This window comes from Rhipicephalus sanguineus, chromosome 4 (assembly GCF_013339695.2).
Source record: "Rhipicephalus sanguineus isolate Rsan-2018 chromosome 4, BIME_Rsan_1.4, whole genome shotgun sequence".
Taxonomy (NCBI): domain Eukaryota; kingdom Metazoa; phylum Arthropoda; class Arachnida; order Ixodida; family Ixodidae; genus Rhipicephalus; species Rhipicephalus sanguineus.
The window spans coordinates 21,307,525-21,322,000 of NC_051179.1; the positions used below are offsets into that span (position 1 = coordinate 21,307,525).

At 42.7% G+C, this 14,476-nt stretch overlaps 1 protein-coding gene and 1 long non-coding RNA gene across 3 annotated transcripts in view; both read right to left on the bottom strand.

The window, feature by feature from the left end:
* Positions 1-14,476, bottom strand: part of LOC119389575 (neprilysin-1) — a 144,938-nt gene that overhangs the window by 42,112 nt on the left and 88,350 nt on the right. The window lies entirely within an intron of this gene.
* LOC125758014 (uncharacterized) lies at positions 3,425-12,398 on the bottom strand. Its single transcript, XR_007415696.1, has 4 exons — positions 12,359-12,398; positions 7,480-7,614; positions 4,331-4,420; positions 3,425-3,606 (listed from the first exon to the last, which is right to left on the bottom strand). It is a non-coding gene; the product is annotated as an uncharacterized LOC125758014 (long non-coding RNA).

A 14,476-nucleotide genomic window follows, 5' to 3' on the forward strand; every position in this document is an offset into this window, starting at 1 on the left:
AGAACGCATGTACGCGGCGAGACCACTTCTTCCGGTGCCCTTCCTCCCGTCTCAAGGCGGATTTTCCCCATCGCTGCCGCTCTCCTTCACCATCAGCGGCCAGCGTGCCGCCTGCGCAGACATGCTTCCCTCCTCGACCGTTTACTACAGCCGGTGACATAGGCGTGCGCACAGGGGGAGCAGGGGGGGCGTCCGGACCCCCTAATCATCCAAGATGGGGGGCGCAAAATCTGCCCCGTACATTGACCCTTCTAGTCACATAAGAGGGGGGGGGGGCGCAAAATCTGCCCCATACATGGACTTGTAGGGTGGGGAGGCACTGCGATGAACCTTCGCCCCCCCCCTTATGGGGAACCCTACGCACGCCTATGGCCGGGGAAGTAGTGTAGCCTGAGACGGCTTCGCGTCAATAACTGTAAGGATTGGTCAGGGACCTATTCGGCAAGAGAGTACAGCAGCATAGTCAGAAAAACGCGGGGAGGTTAGCAAAAAAAGCTTCGTTTAAAAAAAATTAAGATGATGAGACAACGCGGCAACCAATATTTCAAAAAGAGTAATTGTCTACCTTCAATTACAAGCCATTGATTTAGTAGTTTGATAAATCTTTACAACGACACGGTGGCTGCGTTTTCGGTGGAGGCGAAAATGTATGAGGCCCGTGTACCTAGATTTAGGTGCACGTTAAAGAACACCGGGTGGTCGAAATTTCCTGAGCCCTCCACTACGGCGTCTCTCATAATCATACCGTGGTTTTGGGACGTTAAACCCCAGATATTATTATACGGTATTAATCTTTACAACGAAATTTCACGCCATAGCCACAGGCTCAGCTTTACTTCGTCTTCTCCTCGCTCTCTGTATACATCTATCCAGGACATTGCTGTAAATCGATGTGACCCAAAGCAACATCGACGCATGCGTCAGTGTTGTTTTGGGTCAACTTCCGAAGAAGAAGAAGTTGCCACATTCACGCGCGGCTCAATACCTCGAGACGTTCTGCTTTGCCCGTTTGACGAGCAGGTCAAGCATGAGTTTTCTACCGCATTGAAGCCTTTTACTTTTTTACCGAAGGCGTTTGTCTCTTCAGTTGTTTCGCATACGGAATAAAATAGGCCGCTATACTGGAATAACAAACCACACGCTTGTGATATGCACATCCAATGTAAAAGCTGACTGTGTAGAATACATAAAGCTGGAAGTGTTTCACGCTTATGTAAACAGGCAGAAGCAGACATAGCAAATGTTTCCTTTAGTTCGTACCGGGCACACAAATTTCATCTTGAAATCGTAATACCTAATGCGTAAATTGCCACATGTTTTATTTTCAGAGCAATCTGTGCAACAACCCGATTCACGACCAATCCGTATGGATTTCCTTGTGGCTTCGTGCTACAAACGGGTGGTTGTCTAATTTCCTTTCCTAACACTTCCGCCACCTTGCGGGATTCCGCAAAAACTCATTTACAATCCCCTACAGTGGGTGAGAGCCACTGTTGATAACGAAAAGAGCACCAATAATCATCTCCTGCACTGCAAAAATACAATGATCAACACCTTCTTTCCTCATCGCTGTTTTAAACCCCTTCACTCTACCCCAACGCTGAGCAGCAGGTCAGAACGCTGATTCAGGCCGACCTGAATTGAAGCCCGAAGTGTCATAATGTTCCTGCATTCGAAGGGCAACAACGCACGCCAAATACACAACGAAATGAAAGCTGTCTATAGTGATGAAAGCCCATGATATGGCATCGTTGTGAGGTGGAAGAAGAGCTTTCAAAGTGGTCACGTGTCTCTGACAGACGATCCACGAGCGGGTAGACCCTTAATCAAGGATGATCTTGCTATGGTGAAGAAAGTGGCGAGATCGTGATCATCGAAGACGGAAGGTCGGCCATGGAAATAGTGATGGCGGATCCTGGACTAAATTACGGAACTGCGTGGAGGATTATTCATGAGGAACTGCACGAGAAGAAGGTGTCTGCACGCTGGCTAGCTCGCTTGTTGACACCTCTTCAAAAGCGCAATCGCTACGACTTTTACAGGAAAAATTTGACACTGTTGGAACGGAATCACCCATTGTCGCCGCCCACCAGTTTGGCTATGAATTTTTGCAACATTCACCTTGTTGTTGTTGTTGTTGTTGTTGTTGTTTTCCTCTGGACATGGCTCATACCCAATGTAGGGGATTATTCGCCTAATCTAGCTCCAAGCGACTTCTTCCTCTTTCCCGAGATGAAGAAACCACTTCGTGGTCGGCGATTTGATGACAGAGAGGATGTCATTTTCGAAGTGGAACAGTAGTTTGCGAACAAAGCGGAGGACTGCTACAAAGAAGGCTTGAAACAGATGAAGAATCGCTGGCAAAAATGCGTGACTCTGCAGGGAGGCTACATGGAGAAGAACTAACTTTGACCACTGCAAGTGACTATTGTATTTCTTTTATTTCATGGTGATAATTAAAACTTTTTGGATACCCCCTCGTACATTTAAATAATTGATGTCACTACCTTAAATATCGTGGGTCTCACCTTCATAGCAGCTATACCGCTCAGGTAACCTACATCCCTTAGTTTTTTTACAGTGGGGCAAATAATGTGATCATGAGAGTTAAGGTTCTGGCCTAAAAAATAAAACTAAGTGGAATTCTCAGTGGATTCAGAAGTTGAACCTCGACAATTGCAAGGACTGCAAAAACAAGTACACCGAAAAAGTTGCGTACATTTGTTACCAGGTCGGCATTATCAAAACACAGCAATTCAGCCATTATCGGATTCAGTTAACGTTTTTTTAAGATGTTATGCAACTTCATATACATTTGTTTTGTAAACTGATTAATCTCAATGTTTTATCCACCAACGTCCAGTGCGATCGCAGCATTGTCAGTGTACAATAATATCCTTGATCTTAGCTGTACCGTAAGCAACATAATGGAACGGCAGCGCAACCACACACGGACTTCAGTCCGTGTGTTGCTGCGCTGCCGTTCCATTATGAAGTTGGACCAACTAGCCCAAGTTTCAGTCTTATTACGGAAGCAACATACTCGACACCCCTTATTAACCAAACTTGCTACTTACTTTTTGAAGTTCCTTCTCGAAATTGACGACATCATCGACTACACCTGATATCTCACTTTCCGGGAAGGTGTTATTTACCAGCCTTATTGTTTTGTTTATGAAATCCTTGTAAGCTTCTTCGTCTGCCTGTTCGTAGTCAGAGTAATCCATGTACTCCTCGGTTGCACTTTCGCTTCCATCGCTTCGAAAGGAAAGCGACAGGGCATTCACATCAAAAACAAAAAACTCTTCTGGCTTGGTCATCTGTAAAAAACAAACAAAAGTATTACTCGAAATTGAGGCAATCCTTACTAGCACCTAAAAAACCTCCACAGTTAAGACAGATGGGATTATTTTCTTACGAGTATAATTGGCGTAGAGTTATCTTCAGATACAAAATAGCGAAACAGGGGTCTTGGGCCTGTTTTCTTGAGTATCTCTTTGTAACCGTTATCTTCATTATTGTTGTTCCCTTGGATTGGCCACTCTTTCAAGCCGTAGGCAGACAGGGCAGACTTTACCGCTTCTCGAAGCTTGACTTCATCTCCTCCTAAAGTATGTCGTTACAGAAGGAACAATAATAAGATATAAGTAATTATCTGAGAAGAATACATGGAAGCTTCCCTTTTATTTTTATTTTATTTTCGCAGTGCTCATCACTGCCTTAGACCAATTGTTCTATTTAACTTATAACACTTTTCTGCGTGTTATATTTCACAACTTAAACAAAAACAATAAATATAGAAAATGAGAAGTTAGTTAAAAACGCTTGTCACGCTCGTGAAAAACCGCCCATTTCAAATATATGAGCAAGCTCCCTATACTATCCTTCAAGCGTGTAGCAGCCCACACATAGTGACATTAATGCGCGCTGTTGTCTTTCAATATGTCTTTGCGTAATCTATGGTTCACTAAATGTTTAAGTCAATACAGCGAACAAAAAATTGCTAGGCAATTCAATGATTTATGTTGCATGACGAATGAAAATATTTCATTTATAATCTTTCTTTTCTGCCTCTCGTATTTTTAATTTTATGTAATTATTAACTTTGTTATGTCCTTATATATATTTAATACTTTCTCTTATGTTTACTTTTATTTCGCATTTCTATTGTTAGATTTTGTTTCTTTAAGTTTTGTTCGTTGAATTCGTTTGTCTGTCTTGCTGTGCATTTTGGTCAGAAAGCAGACGTCATATCATCTTACAGAATGTGGATGGAAGCGGCATACGGGGACACTGCCTTCAAAACTTATCCTGGCCCAGTTGCTCTCACCTGTTTTTACGCACGAGTTGTAGGCATTGATCAGCTCCTCAGTTGCATTCGAGTTCCACTGAGGTGATATAGTGGCGTTGTCCAAAAGCACTAAATGCAGAAAGAATTATGTAAGCAATGCATTGCAAAAAACAGTGATGCATACGAGAAAAAGATAAGCGGGAAGGCCTTTTGAGGCTGTATACTATGAGATGTTTGTGACTGCTCTCCTTCTCTCCCTATCTATCTTTATATCTCCCTTATCCCTTCCACCAGTGTAGGGTAACATACCGGTCCTTCTAGATTGGTTAACGTCCCTGCCTTTCCTTTCTCAGCTGTTCCTTTCCCCTTCCCTATATCGGGAAGGATGTCGCTTTTCCCACCACAGTGCTAAAACTAGTTCGACGTTTTTATCTGAGCATTGCTTCTCTCTCTATGGGCCTTGATAAGCTCTCAATAAAACGTCTGACGCGAGGAGTGTCGTTAACACACGTAATATTGCGTGGCAGAAGCGTAGAATCACATCAGCGTCAAAACATGTGAATTGCGCAAAGAGTGTTTGGTTTAATGGCCCACCAATTACAAAGCACACAGGCATAATTATCATTGTCAACAACACCATAAACAATGTGTGCAGCTGCACCGGTGCGCGTGTTGCCTTACGGACCCGTAGTGAGTACCTGGCCAACTCGCAAAAGGAAGGATTTGTTGTAGTGGGCACTTCGCAACTCTACTTGCAGTAAGCATCCTGGAATAGTTTGAAAGGGTCGATTTACAGGCGCACAGACGTTCCTTTCCTTGCGGCACGGCTCGGGTGTCCACCGAGAAAGGGAGAAAGAGAGAGAATCAAAGAAAGAGAGATAAATAAATAGAGAAAGAGAGAGAGAAACATAGAAATAAAGAGGAAGCAAGCGAGAAATAGTGAGAGAAAAAAAGAGAAATAAAAATAGAAAGCAAAATAAGTAAAGAGACAGACAGAAAGGAAAATAGAAATGAACAGAGACAATAAAGACAGAATAAACAGAGAGAAAGAGAGAAAATAAAGAAAGATAGTAAGAAACAAAGAAAAAACTAAAGAGAAACAAAGAAAGCCGCCCAGCTCTGCTCTTACTTCAGGCTTGACGCTACTAGGGCAAAGCTGCCTAAATGGTTTCTTTTTTTTTTTACCTTTGCTCTGGGAATGCGAGGCTAAAGCTAAAAGTATTAATCCTGACGCTCTCTCGGCGTGGTAGGAAGCAGCTCTGCGCAGCTTCAAGTTCGCCGACCAACTTCGGGCAGTGCAGCAGGTCCATGAAGCGGCGGAGAGGCAAGGACTTGACGTTCCGACATGGGAGACCTGAGCCCGGGTCGTTAATCTGCTGGACACTCAATTAAGGTTTTCCATCTAACCATTTTCTTTCTTACATACAATGATATTAGCGTTGTGCTTTCTTGCATGTACAAGCGAGAACCCGTGGTTAATCTGAAATGCCCGGTCGGACAACTATAAATAGCTGAATTAAAGCGAAGTGCCATTTGCGCCCCCAGAACTCAACTACGCTAGCGATACTCCAGAAGTGTATCGCCGATCTCAATAGCGGTGTTTGGAAATGACAGCCAGAATTACCTTAGATGTTCCTTTAGTAAACGGCATCATGGCGTCACGATGATTTCGCGATATCAGTGTGACTACTGATGTGATATCAGGGTGGCAACGGCCTACGCTAGCGATACTCCAGAAGTGTATCGCCGATCTCAATAGCGGTGTTTGGAAATGACAGCCAGAATTACCTTAGATGTTCCTTTAGTAAACGGCATCATGGCGTCACGATGATTTCGCGATATCAGTGTGACTACTGATGTGATATCAGGGTGGCAACGGCATGCATATACCCCAGAAATACGCAGCATGTTTTCGCGACAATTTTTGTTATTTAAATTACGGAGGTATCTTCAATCGATTAGGAATCTCCAAATATTGCTTAGCAATATGTCGAATCTCTTGAAGAGACGCTTTACAAAAAATGGCGCAGCTTGCACTAGTAGTCCAAGGTTGGAACAATCTGAGGGGCTAGGCGGCCTTCTTTGTTAAATGCGAAGCATTTCTTAGCGAACCTTTTGCACTTAGCGCACCGTTCTCCCTGTGGCACGGTTTAGGAGCCTACTGAGAAGCGAAGCCAGGCTAGCGACAGGGATGGCGATACGAACACGGTCCGACTACACTATCGCGTTATACTCTTGAAAGCGAAAAGCGTCCTCCAAGTTTTTGAGTATCTTGTCCCATTGGTCGTAGTCTAGGTCGATGTGCCTCATCCTCCGGGGATCGGGGTATGAGTCCGTTTGTAGCATCCGTCGACAGTTGGTGGAAAAGTATCAAAAGGGGACAGCAACCGATTGGAGAAGATTGCAAACCAGAACCTCCCGAAATCCAGTGCACTTAGAGTAAATTCCAGACAATAGCCAGAAGCGAACTGCAAGCTCTGCAAGCACGAACAGGCAAACATGGCACATATCTTATGGAAATGCGCAAAGATCACAGTACTATACAGAAAGGACAACATAGGACCGGACCTTCTCCAGGTGCGATGGCTAGGCGCTCTATCTCAGATCTACACGACCAGCTGTGGGCAGTCAAGCGGGTCCGGGCAGTGGTGGGAAGGTCATGCCTCACTGCACATAATGCCCGGGTCGCCCGAGCACGGGCCGGCAATCTTGCAGGTGCTTTTGGAATAAAGTTTTTTCGCTCCGTCCGTCCGTCCGTCTGTCCGTGAAATGGGAAACTTGCAACCACCCGTTCGTAGCGCAAAGCCACACGGAAATCCGTACGCTTTTCTCAGAAAGAAAGCTTCTTAGTTCAGGAAAAGCTCGTCTAGGTCTCAGGTTCGATCCCCAGACCACGACGATTTTTTCGAAAACTAAGAAGCTTTCTTTCTGAGGAAACCGTTTGTATTTCCTTGCGGCTTTGTGCTACAAACGGGTGGTTGTAAGTTTTCCCTTTCACATCATCCTCCTCGCTCACCCTCCCTCTTTTTCCTAGCACGCGCGCTGTGTATCACCACTGGCGCGCGCAGGATCTTATCGCACTTTGACTTTATACGCGACATCAAGATGACGGAGACACTGGCGACGAGAAACCGTTCGGAATGTCATTATAATTTCTGCCACAATAAAATAACGACATGACCACTTACCTATGAGATCTCTTACTGCTTTGGCCTTTATTTCCCTGTGTTTTAATTCCCTATCGCCTTCCCAGTTACCGCATGTATAGTTGTAAAAATCATCGCAAGGTGGTGATGATCCCATCTGATTTGTTACCTGTAAAACTATGCAGAAATTGCTGTCACCAGTTTATGTAGCATGAACGATTTAATACCTCACAAAACAGGCACACGCGAATAATTTATTTAATGTATTTTGATGTGGCATAACGTGAAGGTATGCGAACGTAAATTACAGTTCGCAACTGCCACAGTTACGAACACACAGTGCGAGTTCGTAAGATTGGCATGCTATGGCAAGAGTGTACGACGAACATAAATGACAAGCCGTAGCATGAAAATCATGTTATTTGAAAGTTTGAAAGTTTATTTAACATAACACATGCATTGATTACAAAAAACACACTTTTGGGACCCAACAAATTTGTTAAGGGATACCTACCGAGGTTATCTCTAGTAAAAAACATCTATAGCAGCTGTTAATATACACATTGTAATAAGATCGAACAGAAGTGTCTGAAGTACAACAAACAAGTACAGTACAAGCTTAACGTGAGAGTTTAGGCGAGTTGGTAGTTCATCGTAAAGGAAATTTCAACAGCGCGGGAATAAACACAAATGCACGAAAAGAGAGCTGACACGGACAGCGCTTGTACGTGTCAGCTCTCTTTTCGTGCATTCGTGTTTATTCCCGCGCTGTTGAAATTTCCTTTACAGTACAAGGGAAAGTTTCAGACAAATTACAAATTTTTCCAGCAATGCTTAATACTAAAACACATCTTAGGAGGTGAAAAAAGGGGAGGAAAAGGAAACTGTGAGCAAGTGTGCTATACATTGCCAATAAGGGAGTGCTTTAGCTTTTTTAGAAACGTTTTCAAATTTGCTATCCTGGTTAGGTGTCAATCAAGCTTATTCCAAAGAGATGTACCTTTAGATTTTAGTGTAGAGCGACCGTAATTAGTAGTTACCTGAGGCAGGATAAAACGACGACGCGATCCATACACAGCAGTGCGATGTGAGTGGTGAAGCGAGACTGTTGTCAAGACGAGTTTTTCATAGATTATTTGATGCATGATTGCGGCAATGTTGTATGTTACCAGATCGTCAATATTGAGGGTGTTGAGGCTATTAAGTAAACCTTCACTATTAACGTGTATATTGTTCGGTCCTAAAATGTGGAGAGCTCTTTTTTGAAGTGTGAACACTGGTGACAAATGAGTTTTGTATGTGGAACCCCAGATCCCTATACAGTAACTAATGTGACAGTGAACAAATGCGTAGTAAAGGCTGATAAGTATGTTGGGAGGGAAGTAGTTGCGACATTTTCAAAGTATATGCAAGCCATAAGAAGTTTTGTTAACTACAGAGCGCACATGAAGGCGAAACTTTAAGTGTTTGCCGATTATAACACCAAGAAACTTTGTCTCGCTAGATTGTTTAATGGGATGGTTATTGTAAATGACGTCAGAATGAATAGTCGTTTCCTTTTTTTCAGAGTGAAATAAAATAAAAACTGTCTTTGTTGGGTTTAAGTGAAGAGCGTTCGAATTGCACCATTGGGTGCAGTATTTCTAATTCAGAGTTAGGCTTATTGATTAGGTTGGATTCCTCACGATCAGCTATTATGAGGTTAGTATCATCTGCATAGAGCGCAGGGATCGCACACACAAGTTGTGAAGGCAAGTCATTTATATACAGTAGAAAAATAAGTGTCCAAGTATACCCCTGGGAAACGCCAATGTTTAAAAAATTGGCCACGTATCTGCGTGCTCCGCTGCAAATCTCGTCTAAAGAAGATAGAGGAGGCGCTGCGTGATATAAGCCATTTGGAAATACGTCGGGAAACATGAGCTTGTGCAGAGGGTTTCCTTCCTCCGTGGCAGAGGGCGTTCGTCGGCACGCATAGCATTTTCAGCGCAGCCGCATTTTCAGCGCAGCTTAAGAAACTAGGGTCTTTAGAATTACGTATCTACGTGTTTTCTATTAAAGGAACACACCACCTAATAATTACCTAGTGACGTTGCACCTCAGATATGCGTAATATTTACTTTTTGATCGACAACGTTCACAAGTATGAACAGCCGTACCAGTTCAAGATGGGTGGGCGGTAAGCAAGTGGTTCAACTTTGGCCAGGTCGCTGAATCGGGTGACAGAGTCACAAACAGAAAGACAGACAGACAGACAGACCAAAATTTCTGCGTTTAGGTTCCCCAAGAAAGACTATCGTCTTTAAAGGGTGCTGTCGGACTGAGAATCTCCTAGTTGAACAATTTGTTGCCGGTCTTCCAAGTTAGTACGAATTAACGTCAGAGGTAATCCATTAATTCTGTAGCGAAGTAATTTTTCGTTTAATATAGCATGGTTTAGCAAATCGAAGGCTTTTGAGAAATCTATGAACAGTCCTGCCACTAGATAGCCATTGTTATTGACTTACGAACTATATCTTTGAATGTTGAAACTGCAGCTTGCGTGGACAGACGTTTTCTGAAACCGAATTGGCGCCGAGAAAGAATATTGTGCTTTTCCAAATAGTCATTAAGCCGGGAAGCGAATATTTTTTTTCAGGTATTTTGCTGAAGAATGGTAGCACTGAAATCGGACGATAATTTTCTATTCTTTCTTTGTCCTTCGACTTGTAAAGCGGCAGTACCTTGGCAATTTTCATCCTTGCTGGAAACAAACCCGTGGCAAATATAGTATTGACGATATGAGCGAGAACTGCTGACACGATATCTGTGACAAGTTTAACGGCACGCGTAGAAACATTGTCAATTCCAGAGGCTGTGTTTCGCAAGCTTGAAATAACTGAAGCAACGTCAAATTCATCTGTAGGATAAAGATAAAATGAAGCATTTGTGTGGGGTATGTATGTTGTATCGAAAGTTTTGTCTTTGTGTCGGAGGGAAAATATGCGCTAAAAGCATGACATATACTTTCGGCTGTGTTGTACGTGGCACCATTGTAAATTATTTTCTCTACTGGGTGTTGTTTTACGTCTCGTCCGAGAAACTGGTTGAGAAGGCTCCAGTTCTTTTTTTTTCGTTTCGTTCCCGTTCTGTTGAATACAGTTGCTAAAATAATTTTTCTTTGCTACGTAAAGTGTTGTTTAAGATATTGCGAGTACTTAGAGTATTTTTCCTTCAAGGAAGTGTTATAAGGTTGACGTTTCAATTTTCGATACACGTTATATTTTGTTTTAGTGGAACGTAAGAGCGCGCCCGTTACCCAAGGGTCTCGTGGAATTTTATGCCTTCTGCGCACTCGGTGAGTTCTGGACGCGTTGGATATTGCTTCTGTAAACTTGTCTATAAGTTTGTTGTAAGATTCGGTAGAACAGTTTGAAGGGTATACGGGAGACCAATCAATCGCGTGTACATTTTGCACAAATACGTCTACGTTGAATAATGTCCGCGTAAAACACTTCTTGCTTGATTTCAGGCAGTTTGACATTACAAAAAGCACAGGGTAACGATCGGTGATACTGACATCAAGAACTTCTGCACGTTTGCAAACTGGAGTGTTCGACAACACGTGGTCTATAAGTGCTCTACTCTGTTCGGTTACGCGTGTTGGTTGCTTTACAAGTTGTGAATAGCCATAGCCGTAAAACACGAGACATACTCATAACAAGAAGAGGAATGAACATCACTTACATCAATATTAACATCGCCCATTACTATCACACGAGCATTAGAACTCAAGAATGTATTAAAAATTGCATGTCATGAACGTCATGATTTATATCACGCGATCTTAGTGCTCTTGCGGCCGTTTTATTCACTTGATACATATCAATATTGGCATGGCACGAAAAACATAATGGATAGGTCGTATGGTATATACCAAAATATGTTTCGTCGATATGCAGGGTGATTCTTTTAGAACTGGCCTTTTTCATTAGGCTGCACTTTTGCTACAAATCATCCGATTTTAATTGGGTTGGAGGCAAAAGATTCAGGAACGATGATAATTTAATTACCCGTCCCGTTTTATCATCTGCCACGGGGGGGGGGGGGGGGGATAAATAACGAAAGCCACGACATTTGGCGAAATTCCATAAAAGAGGGACTGCATATTGTTAAAGTCAGAACGGTTTGACGCTTCTCACTTATTCTTGTTTTTTCAGCGTTACGCATCAAAAAACGGGACGGGTCATCCTTCTTGAATGTTTTGCCGTAAACCGCATTAAAATAGGATAATTTGCAACAAAACTACAGCCCAACGAAATGGGTAAGTTCTAAAAGAATCACCCTGTATATACCAGAATATATGTAGTACATGCACGCAGGCTTGATAAACATGCGATATTGAACTACATTTCATAGCATGAATGCCTCAGTTTGTATCAAAAGCAAACAATCCGGTATATGCAGTTCCTCGTTGAATGCTTCGTATTACATGAATTTCCACAGTGCGTGGGCTCTACCAGATTTCCTTCATTTTTTTTTACCTTGCGCAAGGTATTACGCACGTAACCATTCTCATTAGATTGTAAATACTTTCCATGAAAATAGGACCAGGTTTATTACTAAACCTTCTCGCTTCCTCAATGCATGTCTTCTCTCAACAGAGAACGAAGCCGTGCACCAGCGTCGTCTCTGACGAAAATCTCTTGCATTGTAAGGCTACATGAAAAGCGAAATTCAAGTGAGCTCCGGTGTGTTCGGCACAACCAGTAATATACGGTATACCTAGATGAAATTATTATTAAGCATACGTGAAGGAGGTGTTTCCGCGCCATAAGGAGGCACTAACCGTAGCCGCAACCTCACGGGCCACTCATAACATATTATAGTCAGTTGTTGAATAGTTCAGTAACCCACTAAGAAAGCCAGAAAATCAATTTACCAAGTTTCTTGCATTCCTCGTCATTGCAGATGGTACTATTAATATTCGCTGTTTCGTCGCCTGAAAAACAGCGAATACCCCATGAACTTTGCATCAGACATGTATGTACATTGCACTTCACGCAACAGGATTTCTGCTGCCAAAACATGCAGTGCTAAACCTTAATTTCTTATGGAGTTAACCACGAAGAGCCAAAGTACATAAGAAAAAACGTAGACACAGCGCTACTATAATAATAATAATAGGTTTATTTCCTTCACCTTGTCAATCAACATGCCTTTTGCGCGAAACAGCTGTCTTGCACAAAAGCCACCTGAACACCCTAAAGTCAGCAACAAATGCCAACAATCATAAAACGAAACAAAAAATAAGAGAAAAGGCCCTACCCAACTAAAAGACATGTATAGATCGTTCAGGCAGGTCAATAACGAACACTTACATCTCATGCAATTCAATTATACAATTCTTTGTTACCTAAAGACAAAGAGGGTTTGCTAATGCAAGCGTTGACGAAATCATCAATTTGTTCCGCTTCAGTTATCATTCTCGCAACTTCTAACCTGTTATCATCACTTCGTTAAATCGAGTTTCAAGTCTATAGGAACCCGACTATGGGAAAGCAGAGAGCAGTCTCTTGGTGCGTTCATAAGCAAGGCAAATGACTCAGAATACTACGCACTTTACTAAGGGCATTAAATAGCGACCTAAGAGTAACCATAGCACGTTCTGAACAAATTCCGGACGATTAGAGACGGCACTCTTATAAAAGTAAGGTAGGCACCGCACCCTTAACAATGTAGCGCTATAAACCCGCCAGGAAGCCCTTTCTTCGTTTGATTGTTATGCACTCCGCGCTAAATGTTAATGTCAGATTCAGTGTAGCATAGATACTCCCTACTACAACGCATCGTACAGTGGCGTGGAACACGCGCTTCAAACCTATGTTTGAAGTCTGCTGTTCAAGCAACAGCAAGCAAGCAAAAACCTGTGTTGATACATGAGCTGCATGCGGGACTGGAGGCATTTAGGGCACGACAGCGGTGCTCCTCGTCTGCTTTTTTAAAACGACAACTGTTTCGGACATGTGACAAGCTTGAAGCTTGATATTCATCTAGTCGTATTTACGCCAGTATTTGGTCACACCCTCATGGTATGTGGAATTGTCACATGCTGAACTTTAGTTACTATGGGAAGCGTTCTCTTGGAAGTAAACTGGTTTCGCTAGCAGTTTTAAGGGGCCCCTCAAACGTTTTACTTCTTATTATTATTTTTTAAGCTGTTAGGCTACTAGGGCAAGAATCTGTGTCATAATTTCACCTGAATCACCATGTATAAAGAAGCTAAGGGCGATTCAACGTTGCGCTCCCTCCCAAGCCGCCGTGCCTTGTCTCTTCAACTTTTCACGAGCCATGTGGCTGGCTCAGCCTTCTGCGATCGTCCACCGGTGCGCCGCTATACATCGCGAATGGCACGCTCTGGTTCTTCTTATTTCAAATAGACCTGTCTTGATGAAATTCGCCCTGCGCTGGCAGTCAAAAAAGCATGCAATGAAAAAAAAAATAAAGCTTCTTACAAAGTGTCGTGCCTATTATAGTCCACAATATTCCGATGGTGACCGGGCTAAACATTATGCTCTGTAACAGATACAAGCCGCATTAGAATCTTGCAACTTACGTTATGTCTTAAGCGCAATCTGTCGTGGAAATAAGCGACTGTCTGAAGACGGGTAATTTGTAATTCATCAAGAAACTTTTGTGGCATTAAAGGAAGGACTGGTATAGTTCGTTAAGTGCAGCAAACATATGTGAAATTGTTCCGTGTATGCCTCGTTGTGTACGTGTAAATGTCGATTGAAAGGAATATTTATTTATATCCTAAACAAAAAGACATTCAGCGCGTTTTTTCTTTTTTTTCGAGAGAGAGAGAGAAACATTAGTTATGCAGTTGTCTGAGGTAAATAGCGCCATTAGCCCTCTTTAGGTGGCTGGTGGAGCCGATAAACGACACAGGAAATTAGAATATAATTTGCCGTTGGCCTATTTGGTGCACCTTTGGTATCAAGACACGAATATTCAGTTAGCTGATAAAAAAAGATGCTGTAAATTGCTAGGATTTGGC